The sequence below is a fragment of the Tachypleus tridentatus genome, chromosome 4, assembly GCF_004210375.1.
Source record: "Tachypleus tridentatus isolate NWPU-2018 chromosome 4, ASM421037v1, whole genome shotgun sequence".
NCBI lineage: Eukaryota > Metazoa > Arthropoda > Merostomata > Xiphosura > Limulidae > Tachypleus > Tachypleus tridentatus.
The window spans coordinates 103,730,734-103,744,811 of record NC_134828.1 but is presented as its reverse complement, the minus strand read 5'-3'; positions in this window follow the sequence as shown (position 1 = coordinate 103,744,811).

Below are 14,078 nucleotides of genomic sequence, written 5' to 3'. Positions count from 1 at the left end.
TCGTTTCTTGTGAGTTTACTATTAATATCGAAGTATTTGTTAAATCTGGGTGGCAAAAAACGTTATAACTTCTTCCCTATTAATACACACAAGACACGAAGGAGATCTGGTCTTTCTCGTTTCCAACATTTCAATCATTCAAACGACGTGGTTTTCTTAGGTAGTGAAGCTTAGTTTAGGACCAGAACAGATGGAGAAATGAAACGAACCTGTTGAATTATCGCTTCAGGAATTATTTGTTTTTATGACGTTAACTTTTCCTCTGAATGTTGGCTTTTCTTAGATAATGGGTGGTTACACTGTTTGCCATCAGTCTCATGGAGAGGCAGACATAGCCGAAAAGTAACCGCAAGTGTAGAACACTGGGATTTTTAGAACAATTCGCTGTACAAATGTAACATTTGTAGTAAAATTAACATTAACGCAATGTTAGAGAATGGTCTGATGGTGAAAATAATTTGTAACCTCTAAAAACATTATTTCATAAAGTTAATTATTAAAGTATGATACTCTCTGTGATAAGATAGCTAATTGTCCAGCATTGCACTAAATAAAACCAAACAATACCAATAAACATTGGAAGAATAATATATATATATATTTATTTATACGGAATAAAATGGTATTTTGTCAAAAATAGAAAAATCGTTCTTAAAATTCGGCTTACAGATTGAGCGAATAAATGTTTACTTTAAACCCATTCGTTATAATTAAAGACACTAAAGTCACTATATTAAAGGTGTAACTAATCGTGTTTCACATGAATTTAGGTTATTTATAGAACACTTCAGTGTCACGGGATTCGAACCTGCGACTCTTAAATTACGAATCGAATGCCTTAACAATCTGGCCATTTCGAGCACCTCTGAAAAGATAGCTGCCTGTTGTATCTATTAATGATAAACGTAATGTATAGTTACAGAAGGAGGAATCATACCATAATTCTCTCAGCAACTAAACAATGCCACTTAGATTTGTACTGACGTGGTAGCCTTAAAACTGATCGACATGGAGTCAGGCAAATGACCAGTGGTAGGTAAACTTGATGAAATATTCTTTTAAGTTGATTAAAAGTATAAGAGGCTTTGTTGTTCAATGTGAAATAAATTGCTAAAGTTAAATAATTTGTAAACTGTACATAAGTTTTACGGCTAAAAATTATAATTCATCGGGTTCGTGTTTTGTTTGGTCTTTGCTAATGGTTTTTGTAATGGTCGCTTATTAATAATCTACATCGAGAGTAATTAGAGAGAAGACTGGAACTGTCGAAGAAAACTGAATGTGAGCGTGATAAAAGAAAAATGAAGATAAGATTAATGTTAGAAGATGTCAAATAGAAAATCTCAGTTTGATCCGCTAAGCACATGTAGTCTGTAGATCCAGAAAGAATTGGACCAGAAGGTAAAATGACATTCGACTGCCTTTTAATGTTAAATTGCTATAATTGCATTTCGGCGTAACTTTAGTAATATAATTATATATCTATACATATGGATATTAATATCACAGTTACTGGGACTAATATAATTAATATAAAATAAATTGAATTCACATGTTATTGACATAACGTATGATTTACAGGAACATAAATCTGTATAATTGATAACATGTCCAAGCCAATAACATTTATAATTGCGATAACCAATGATAATTGATTCCGCTTTAAATGGTTTTGTTTATAAAGCTTCAATATTAAGACTGTTCACGTGGACTCAAATATCTTTTGTAATATAAAGTTTTACTTTTAAACGTAAACGGATTTTTTTCTTGTAAACACTAAAACCAATGTAATATTTACACTTATATTTTATGTATTTTCGTCTATAAGAAAATTCATAGAAAATGGCTATTATTTGGAAATAATACTGAAATATTCAGGATTAGTCTAACTAAATGAACGGCCAAAAACCCCTATTAGAGCATTGAAGCTCAAAACTGTTCCACAAATAAAAAAAAATAAAACCGATGAAGAATGTTCAAGTAGAAAGCCAGGAATCTCGTTTGAAGTTTTTCCACCATTGGCTCAGCGGTAAGTGTTTGGACTCATAACGCTGAAAGACACGGATTGCCTATTGCGTAGTTTTGCGCTTAACAACAATCAAACAAATAACTGTTCGTATTTTACAGTGTAATTTTGCCTTAAACTATAACAGCCTTTTCTTTAACATGCGTTTTTTAAAGATTTCTAATAATCAAGCATAATTAAATAAAAATAAAATTTCATTAAAACTGATAAATTAGAAATAAGGCTTTCTTGATGCTTGTGTCTGATTAGAAGGCCATACACCAAGAATTTTTTTTTTTTTACTTTTATCTGACACATTTCATAGTGATAACGAGGAATATTCATTTCTAATGTTTACCATATAAATTATACAACAGTCCCTTATTATGTTTGCGTTGTTATAAATCATTATGAACATTAAACTTCTATAAGTTGTGACATTCTAATCACGTGAAGGTAATATAGTCAATAAAAATGAAAATTATGGAAACAAGGTTCTAACATTTACATTTTCCTTAAGATGTTTTCTGTTATCTCTCTTTTTGGACCCTGAAATAATCAGAACGGATACTTTTAGTTACTTGATGCATGAAAACAGACGTTAACAGACGTTGTTATTACACGTGCTTGTAATTGCATGAAATGAATATTCGCCTGTCACGATACGTCAGTTACGTTTCACAACATCTTATAAATGTATTACAAACCGTGGTGTCTGTCCGAACGCTCGCGTGTCCATTTGAAAAGCTGTGCACGCAGTCAAAGCTAAACATTCACTTTTTAAATGACGTGAGAACATGCACGTATAATATTGATGTTAAATTTTATTTCGCAAGCAGAATATTTTACACTAAACTCTAAGGAACTAATCACACTATAATTCGCATTTCAAAATGTGACGGAACTTAAATAATTAAAATGTAGATTTACCGTATGTTATTTTTTGAGCGGCTCTTAACATGAATGAAACGCTCAACAATTACTTTTCATGGTGGACGATACAAATAGATCAAAGATTGACTCTTAGTTAAACCAAGAGTGCAACACAATAAATCCTTGAAAAGCCCATGAGATAATTTAAATTGATAGATTAATTAAAATTTTCCCTTCACTGGGACGGGCATTTTTGCTTGTCATCTGTAAATCTCATTCAACAATCATGACACATCAGCTATGTTTCACACCATCATCTACATAACTAAATCTTCAGTCTTCATACCTCAGCTACGTTTCACACCATCACCTATAAAACAAATCCTCAATTTTCAAACATCAGCTACGTTTCACACCATCGCCTATAAAATAATTCCTCAATTTTCAAACATCAACTACGTTTCACACCACCTCCTATAAAATAATTCTTCAATTTTTAAACATCAGTTACGTTTCACACCATCACTATAAAATACTTTCTCAATTTTCAAACATCAGTTACGTTTCACACTTTCACCTGCAAAACATGAGCATGTCTCTTTTTAGTAATCATTAAATTTTTATACATTCTACTTTAAAACATGGTATAAAGTCGTTTTTTTTAAATTTTCATTTTATTTCTTGGCGTTATTTTGGCGCCTTTATTAATTGCAAAAAATATCAAAAGCAAAATAATAAAATTATCACAAAGCATTGGAAGAAAAACAAAATGTGACTATAAGTCATTAACAAGTTAATAATCTGGATTATATTTTAAAAGTATAAATTTCTAATATTAACTGTAAAAAATTAGTACAATTTTTTCCCGAGACGCCTGGTATGGATATTAAGAATGTAATTAAAATAAAGTGAAGAACGACGTTTCAACCTTCTTAGGTTAACAAAATGAGTTCCTTGTTATCACGAAGTACAATCTTTATTTTGGAATGAACGGAGTTGGTGTAGTTTCTGAAGACTGAAACAGAAACTTTATAAACTTGGCGGAAATAAAACACCATCTGCAGAATGGTGCAGATTTACTGCAATAGCAGTAAACACGAATTACTCGATTAAACTAACTTAAAGGGAAACGAGTCTTTATTTAATGTCATAATTATGGTAAGAATAATTAATACCTAAAGTTGGTTAATAGTTCGTTAATTTTCAAACATCAGTTACGTTTCACACTTTCAACTGCAAAACATGAGCATGTCTCTTTTTAGTAGTCATTAGTTTTTATACAATCTACTTTAAAACATCAGACAATCCTGTCTGATGTTTTAGAGAGGATAAAACAATAAACTAAGTCGTCTGATTGTAATACCATCAGAGAGTGTTTTTAAAGCTTTTCACATTATGTTCAGCAGTTTCCTTTAGTAGTTTAACAACGCTTGTATTTTTACGTGTTTCATTTGCCTTGTTCCAAACATTAATAGAAACTTTAATCACTTCTGAAACAGTCAAGACAATAATCTAATACATCATAAGATGAAGCATTACATTAGCTGAGGATATAGAACTGGGGACGGTTTGGTTTGTTTTGAATTTCGCACAAAGCTACACGAGGGCTATCTGCGCTAGCCGTCCCTGATTTAGCATTATAAGACTAGAGAGAAGGCAGCTAGTCATCACCACCCACCGACCAACTCTTGGGCTACTCTTTTACCAACGAATATTGGTATATACAAGTAAGAAAGAAACAGAAAACAGATACGAGTGTTCGGCTGCTTCCAAACTCCACCTTTGTCTGGTCTACTTACTGCTGGAACTTTAGAAAATTTTTTCTTCATGCGAATATAATTAATAAAATTGCTAAAGAACAGTTACAATATAACTATCATAATTATTTTAAATCCGAAAGTTTTAAACCTAAATTTAACATTTAATAATTAGTTCCACCTGCTGTTAAGAAAGAAAAGATGGCGTTGACGGCCACTTAATCCGTTCCTAACAGTGATAAGTGTTGTTTATACTTCAATTAGCGTGTTCTTGACAACGTGTTTATCGTTGATTAAGTAAGAAGTCAGTTAAGTGGTTGTCGTGTAGCCATCGTCTCAGAAAGAGCGTAGTGACTGCTAGAAACAATTCATTCAAAATCACGAGAGAGGAAGAGAGAAGCCACTCAACATGAAGAGAATTTATTAGGCAAGTTCAAACTCAAGTAACACAAGTTTTGAACTTTTCAATTTTAACTTTTTTTTGTAACGATCGATGGAATAAATAACAAAAAGTCCTGATTCTCAAACTGTGATATTGATTAAGTGTGAAGGAAAGTGAAAACTCTTGGTGCATACAAACGAGAGACTAAACAGTGGTTCCTCATTTACATATAACGTGGTTTATTTATATCAATATATTGACCACACACATGAAGAGTGGTTATGCAAGGTTTAGAAAATTTTAGCACAACGTTTTATTATAGCTCTGGTTGTAAATATTGGGTTTAAAACACTCTACCCCCCCCCCCCCGATAGTTTAGTGGATTGGGCTTAAAACGGTAAAAAACATCGTAACCTCTTTTCTCTAATAGCATTGGTCATCTATCAGATTCAGTTAAAATCATACATCAACTAGCAAAGGATGTTTTATTTCTAATCCGGGTTCAAAATACACTTAAATATATTTGTGAGCGGATTACATCACATAATAAAGAACAAATATTGAGATGGATAGGATAACATAGTATTAGACATCTTGGACCACGTACTGCCGCCATGACAGTGTAGAAACTAAATTGTCAATAATGTAAACAAACCATATCATTACAGATGGTATGAGAAAGTGGTATTCTTGCATACCATAACGGTATGGAACAGTCCTTTCTGACGCAAACTATTCATACACTTGATCATAAAGATGTGTTCAGATCAGGGATTTAACATTTCCAGAAAGTGGATGTACACTGTACTTAATTGAATTGGAAAACAAAATAATATGGATCACCGTGAGGCACCAGAACCATCAGGAAAGAGGCTTGGTAATCTAAGCCATGGAAAGCAAAGTGCAACATCTTGTGACACGTAGAATTGGAAAACAAAATAATATGGATCACCGTGAGGCACCAGAACCATCAGGAAAGAGGCTTGGTAATCTAAGCCATGGAAAGCAAAGTGCAACACGTGAAAATGCATGAACGTAAAAGTTAGTGACAAATTCAGTTCAAGTGCTCAGACAACAGTACGACGTGGTTAAGAACTAGTTTTGTATGAAAAGATGGCACAAGTAACGTTCATACAAGTTGCTTTCATGACTTATTCTTCAAGTGTCGTGTATTCCAAGCAGCTACAGGCATTCAAACTATTCCATGCAAGGATTACCAGGCCCAGCATGGCCAAGTGTGTTAAGGCGTGTGACTCGTAATCTGAGCCGTGAGGGCCATTGGGAAGGGGCCGTTAAAATTAATGTTTTTACAATGTTACTTATTGCTTATGATTTTAAACCTAGACTTTTTGGTATAAGCTGTTTTCGAAACAGTTCACTCACAGCTAAATAAGAGAGCATAACTCTACAGCTAAGCGTGGCACGTTGGTTAACGTGATGGACTCAGGTTCCATGATTTGGACCTCCGTACTCTGTGGTCGGCAGTGTGTTATGAGAGTGAAGGTTAAATCTCATTAACTGTTTTTCTTCTAGTCATTCAGAGTATAAACTAACCAGTAGTTTTTAGTATACTCCTGTTGAATCGAAGAGTGAAATCCATATTCGCAGCAACGAGTCACGAACCATGAATTGATGGATTTACAGTCCGGATAACGCTAACCACTAGGCCGTTCCCAATCTCGAAATTGCATTTTGTTATAAACGTGATTTCTATCCCTATGTGTTAAGACAACACTGATAAACAAAGAAGGTAATTGTGTAAAGTACAATAAGACTGTTGTGTGATGTTAACATTTTTTTACAATGTTATCACAGTTAAAAGTTTTTTACAATGTTATCACAGTTAAAGGTTTTTTTACAATGTTATCACAGTTAAAAGTTTTTTGCAATGTTATCACAGCTGAAAGCTGGGTGTAAAGTGTTCCGTGAAGCTACTGGCCAGATTGTGGTATTCAATATCAATAATTCATTATTGTAAAAAATATATTTAGAATTAAAACAATTGTAAATCAACTTTAAAATATTGTTAAATTCCCATAGTTTTTGACACGAAAAACTCAAACTGAAGTTAGTTTCTGGATTCAATAAAGTCTACTCAACACACACAACAAATATACATATGTATATTTCTTATATGTTTTCCCCCACAAGTCACAAAACTGGTTTTGATTTTGCATTATTTCACATTTGTGATTGTTTTGTATTAAGTGATATTAGATGTATATGTACACACTTATAAATACATATATATATCATCGCATTGCTGTTATTGTTCGAAATTGCCAACTTATTGTCGTTGGAGATAACGTCTGTGGCAATAGAACCCAAATGTAGTCAACAGTTTGAACCCTACATGTATACACATACAACCACACCATCAATAAACGTCATCTGTGAACAAGAATAAATAAACACTGTAATATTAGCCTGTTCTATTTTTTTTCTACTTTTTACTCTCTTCGACCAGTTTCGTGAGTTCAAAGGTTACTTTTGAGTATATGATTTTACTGAGCATCTGTAGCAGAAACATTCGAATAGCGCTTTTCAACAAAATGAAAACAAACTAAATTAAGTACACGTTTTCAAATGTATTAACATACAATACACTCCATGTAAAACTCAAGTATATTAAAATGCTCAGATATAAATAAAATTAGTTAAACTTTAACCAATACGCTTTTTAGTTTAAAGTCTTATTCTAATTATACCTTGTGTATCATAAGTAAAACAAGAACAATATTTTAAATCTTTATCAATTTTTTTAAGATGAAACTTTTATTAAACCTGAGATGAATTAATTCTTTGTATTTTTCTAGAAAACTTTCCACAGTCCATAATTATGTTCAGCACTTGAATACAGAGCAACTAAATCTAAAGAAACAAAACTCTGATTTTATTCTAATTTCTTGGACGTTTTCAACAAATTCAAAATCATCCTACTAAGTGTTTGAATGTGAGATAAAAGAGGTTTAAACAATATTTATATGTCCAAAAGATCACTTTAAAATTCAGTAAATTTTTATTACCTGCTATGATCGTTCTATTTAAAATATTGTAAGGTTTCGAATATGAATAAATTAATTTTTGTCTCCAACAATAACTCATTAATCTCTTATGGAACTTATCAGTTTCATAAAAATCAGAAGTTCCAGTATTTTCTTTTTCGTTACCATCTTCTGAAGTTCGTCAACATAATTATTTAATTTCTCCTTTTGAAACATATGCATCTCATTTTATTTAAACTTATAATTTATTTGTTAAGCCTTTGTAACATTTAAATGCTCATTAACCTTTTGATTATAACACTTTGGGACTGTGATTATCTATATTTCGTCTTTATTCGCTAGTTGAAAGATAAATTTAGAATTTTTAAGTTTCTTGAGCGATTTCTGCCCCTTTAACGTTAAATGATCCTTCGACTGTTTTTCAGTAACAGAATATAATTCAGTTTTTGATAAATTAACTGCAATTCTGAGTGTACTTCTTGAACAAAATTAAAATCTGATTTATTTCTTACCCGGGATTATCTTTATTAGAAACTTCATGAAAACATTTACTAAATCTTAATTTTCTATTTAATTCATATATATCGTCTGCCAGTTTTGCTTTATTAGGTTTATTTGTTGGAGAAAATGTTAATCCTTTTGCTAATATCTTATTGTCTTGTATATCACCTTTTGTTAAATCAACAATTTAAAAAAAAATTCTGATGCAGTTTATCTAACTTTTCTTGGAACTCTATCATATTTTTAAAAAGTACAGGTTCTTCATACAATATTTATCTTCTTTGTCAGTGCCTAATATTTCCCATTCTATTGATGTTTCTCCTCCTAAATTTTTCTTTTGTTTATCCTTGTTTGTTTTGTTGACTTCTAACATATTTATCTCCTATATCACAACCTCTAGAATTTAATCTAATATTGTTCATTTATTTATCACTTATTCTCCATCTTCTCGTATTTAATATGAATTATTTTCTCCTTTTTATTATCAGCATCATGAGAATCTTCACTTCTATTTATAATAACTTTATCATTAATGTTCTTTCTTCTCTTTAGATTTTCTCTGTCTTTTATTAATTGTTATATGAACCACATTTCCTGCCACTTTTCATTACTTATTTTTCCTTTCATTCTATATGAATCATTCTGATATTCTAACAGTAATTCAAAAATTTCTTGATTTCATGTTTTTTTTTCATTAAATAAAATGGAACATTTCAAGTCAGTTTCCGTAAATTTTATCGTTTGGTTTTTTTTCTTTGTAACATCAGCTTCAGCTTCTATTTTAAAATTTTCCGTTGTAACCTTGTTCTCACTTGTTCTTCTATATTTGACAGAATTTCATTAATTGCTTCACTAAATTTAAGAGATATTAATGCGGGATCGTATACAATTATATTTTTCCATGATTTATTTAAAATTTCAAACTTCTCCAAAATGCAAATGTTCTTTCTTTCATAAAAGTTCTCATAGCGCTGCCTAAATCACGCAAAATACATTCGAATTCTTTTTGTAATTGATCTTCCGTTTCCTGGAGATTATTATTTCTTCTAGAGGGTTTTTTATGCCTGACTCCCTTCCATTCAAACATTTGTCGCTGTTGATCGTGACTTTTGTGATCCATTTCAACAATTCTTCTTTTTTTCTTATCCATTTATTAAAAGTTCAATTTAACTTCTCTATAAAAACACTTTTTTCACTTTTATAATTTAATCGTTAAAGTTAGTTTCTTCTTTGACTTTTAAAGGCATCATTTCAAGTAATTATATCTTTAAATGTGATCTAGATTTCAAACGTGATTTGGAATAAATCAACAGGTATTAAAGGTATAACCAAGACAGCAATAACATTCACACTGGAATATTAGACTATTCAGTTATTTCTCATCTTTATTAATCTGCGCAACTAGTTTCATGACTTAAAATGGTTCTCTTGAGGAATTAATTTTACTGAGAATCTATAATTTAGTGTGATACAAAAATTATGCTTTTTTAAAAGCTTAATAACTGTAATTATCATAAAATTCATGAGTTAAACTTTAACATTGATTGGAATTTTTTCCTCCCGCCTGTCTGTAAGTATCGCAGAATAATGAAGTGTATATATATACTTCAAAAAATACCATAACAATTAAAAAGTAGAGGGTGTGATAGCATATCCAATAACAGCAGTTCAAATCAAGTTTTGGACATTAGAAATTTAAAAAACCACATGATAAGCGTGTGGAAATCACAGTTCTGAGTGGTTAATAATAATCCATGTTGACAGCTACGGAATGACTCCATGTTTCGTTAGGAGTTGTATGAAACATTTTTAACAGGACAATATTCACAACAGAAGTCTGCGAATTTAAATTCATGAAAATTGTTTTGGTTTTAATAACGGATTTTCCGTAATTCAGCTGCACAGATTTGGAAAATAATATTGTTTGTTTGTTTTTTACCTATAACGTAAGGGTTTTTACAAACCAGGAAAAATACAAGTCTTACTTTGATTAAATTATTATTTTGCATACCACAATATACAATTTTTACCATTATGTTTGGGTTTTAGAACGATCGATAAGATTCACGTCTTGATTGGCCTAGAAAATCCATAGCCAGTGGTTGTTAACATTTTAAACGAACACTGTGTAACCCAATTTCAGTGAAATTGATTCACGTGTATAAAAGTACTTTTGGAATTTTGTGAACAATTTTACTTGATGGAGAAAAAAGGAGACAGTATATATAATTGGATTGCTACAGTTGGTATACTATAAATCTCTAAAGCTATAACTGTGATTAACGCTTATTAATGATGAACTTCAGATACAAGGCCCGGCATGGCCAGGTGGGTTAAGACGTGCGACTCGTAATCTGACGGTCGCGATTGCGCATCCCTGTCGCACCAAACATGCTCGCCTCTTCAGCTGTGGAGTGTTATAATGTGACGGTCAATTCCACTATTCGTTGGTAAAAGAGTAGCCCAAGTGTTGGCGGTGGGTGGTGATAACCAGCTGCCTTCCCTCTAGTCTTACACTGCTAAATTAGGGACATCTAGCGCAGATAGCCCTCGAGTAGCTTTGCGCGAATTTCAAAACAAACAAACAAACTTCAGATAATTGACCAGGAACATTTATAGATATCGCACTTTACAAACCGTTTAACTTTAGCGGTTAACATCAGTCGTTAGTATTTTTACAAAGACATTATATAACTTCAGCTGTGGAAACCTCACGTGTGATCAGCGAAGAGACATCAAGCTCTCCGTTAAGTGAACTGAACCAATATCAACTCGAAACTAATTTGCTCATTGTGAATTCTCAATAGGATATCAAGAAAGTTTCGGATTACTTAGAAGATTCAATATTGTTTGTAAGATTTTAAAACTTTTGTACATAAATCATTATTTTTTGTAACCGTTATTATAAATAAAACACTGTGTAATAATCTTGTTGACAAATTTAATACATTTCAACATTTAATTAACTTCTAAATTTAAATCATAATTTAATTCAGTTTCAGGCTATTTCAAATTCAAAAATGTAACATAGTTGTCAAAAATACATGGATTTTTTAAAATAGATTTATTAATTATTCAATAAGTCTTATTTTTATTATATTTTATAATGGAATCTTGCTGAGAGACGTTGTGTTTTTTGTTGTTTTTTTCTTACTGAGTAAGTTTGACGTATATCTACTTGGTTTCAATCATCCCGTAACAACTACATCCACTTACCAAATCTTCGAGCAGTTGATTATTTTGAATTCTATTTTTGCTGGAATACCAACATGTTATTTACCACACTTTTTATGTGATACTGTTCCCACTTTGAAAGCTTTGGTGTTCAAGCTATATGTAAATTTTTAATTCAGTACAAGATAAACAAAATTATATTATGCAAACAGGATACGATAGCTGCAAAGAACTCTGATATTTTGCAGTTTTACATGCGATAAATTCGTAAATATTTAAGTAAACATTTTACTCATCTGTTTTTTTGTGTCTTTTTTAACAGGTTTGAAACTTATTAACGTCGTGATCATTCAGATAGCCGAAACTTGATTCGTCAAATTAACACACACACATGTACATGATTCTTAATATTCGTGAGTAAATACACTGTAACCATATTTATCTTAAAATATAAATAATATTCCATCTAACTCACACTATAAAGGATTATTTGGGCATTTGTAAACTTAATAGCGAAGGTCATGAGCAAACGTATAACATGATTTTTTTTTGTAAAACTTGATGTATTTATAACTTTGACAGCGATCTAATAGTTAATTGATTAGAAATAAGTTGAGTTTAACCATCTTAAGCTCTCACACTTGAAGATTTTTATCAAAAGGTTACATGCAAAACTCATTTTAAACTAGGTGATGCGCACGTATTCTGGACTGAAGTTATGCTTACCTTAGGACGAGAAAAGTTGTTTTATTTATATGTAACTGAAAAACACAAAATACATAACGGGAATCTGTATGTATCTCCCCATGGATCCAATAAACGTTTATGCCATATTTGGTGAAGATCCATCAACGTGAGGTGAAGCAATAGCTTATAATTGTCTGTAAAAAACCCAAAACGCAGAATGCTAAATAGAAAATCTACACGGACCTAATAAACTTTAATACCAAATTTGGTGAAAAATCCATCCACACCCTGCGAAGTAATTACATGTACATGCAGCAGACAGTACTATTCTATGTATACGTATAACAAAAATGGCACAGAAGAAAATCGACTCGTAATCCGAGGGTTGCGGGTTTGAATCCCCGTCACACCAAACATGCTCGCTTTTTCAGCCGCGGGGGCGTTATAATGTGACGGTCAATCCCATTATTCGAGTGAAGAGTAGCCCAAGAGTTTGCAGTGGCAAGTGAAGACTAGCTGCCTACCCTCTAGTTTTACACTGCTAAATTAGGAATGGCTAGCACAGATAGCCCTTGTATAGCCTTGCGCGAAATTCAAACCAAACCAAAGCAATTAAACAGTTAAAATATACAAAACATATATAAGACCAGTAGTAGACTATGCGCCACCTGCATGGATTAACGTAAGTAAAAAACAACTGCAAACCAAACTACAATCATTATAGTATTTGTGTATTTTTCTTATAGCAAAGCCACAAAGGGCTATCTGCTCAGCCCACCGAGGGGAATCGAACCCCTGATTTTAGCGTTGTAAATCCGGAGACATACCGCTGTACTAGCGGGGGGCATCATTATAGAATACATTAATTACAACAGCATATAGAGTACCCAAAAATCACTTACTCAAAGTTCATGCACAAATACTCTAATACACAAACAATACCAGATAGACTTCTACATAGTACAATAAAATATTTTGATAAAAGTGGAGAAAAATTATGAACTAGACAGGGTCGTTCACAGCTACATTTATCGTGGGCAGAATTCCAGTTGTATACATTCGATATTCAACTGTCTATACCTCATGGTTTCGTAAGTTGAAGAAACTAATCTATGTCTTCTCAGGGCTCAGTTGAAGCAGGTTGGTACTATTTAGTGAATCAAGAAATCGCTGCAATTTTGAAAGCTGTATGTTTGGTTAATTCTGTAACACAAAAAGACAAAAATGGATACGTGAATCTGGTTATTTTTAGTTCGAAACCAGTAGATATTCCGTATTATTAATAATTACCCATAAAATATATCTACATCTGCAACATATTGGTGCACTCAATATTTGAAACTAGCAAAATGCCAGTTCAAAACATAAGTTAATGGAACGTTTCAAGCTTAACCACGGATTCTTAATATGTGAACGCACATACTTCTCAATTTCACTTTATTATGATCACTGTAGTGAAACTCACTGCACTCCTAATGGCCTAGATTAGTCTTCCGATTTGTCTTAAAAACCCAAGATAATGTTTTTGGTTTTAATAAATAGTAACAATATTCGACGTTTTCATGTTTCCAAGACAGTGACACTGGTTATTGTTTCGTCAGGTTTTTATCAACGTCAACACCTTGACAATCCATACAACATTGTATCTACTATACATATATCATATTATGTTTTTAGTCTCAATTAATAATTGT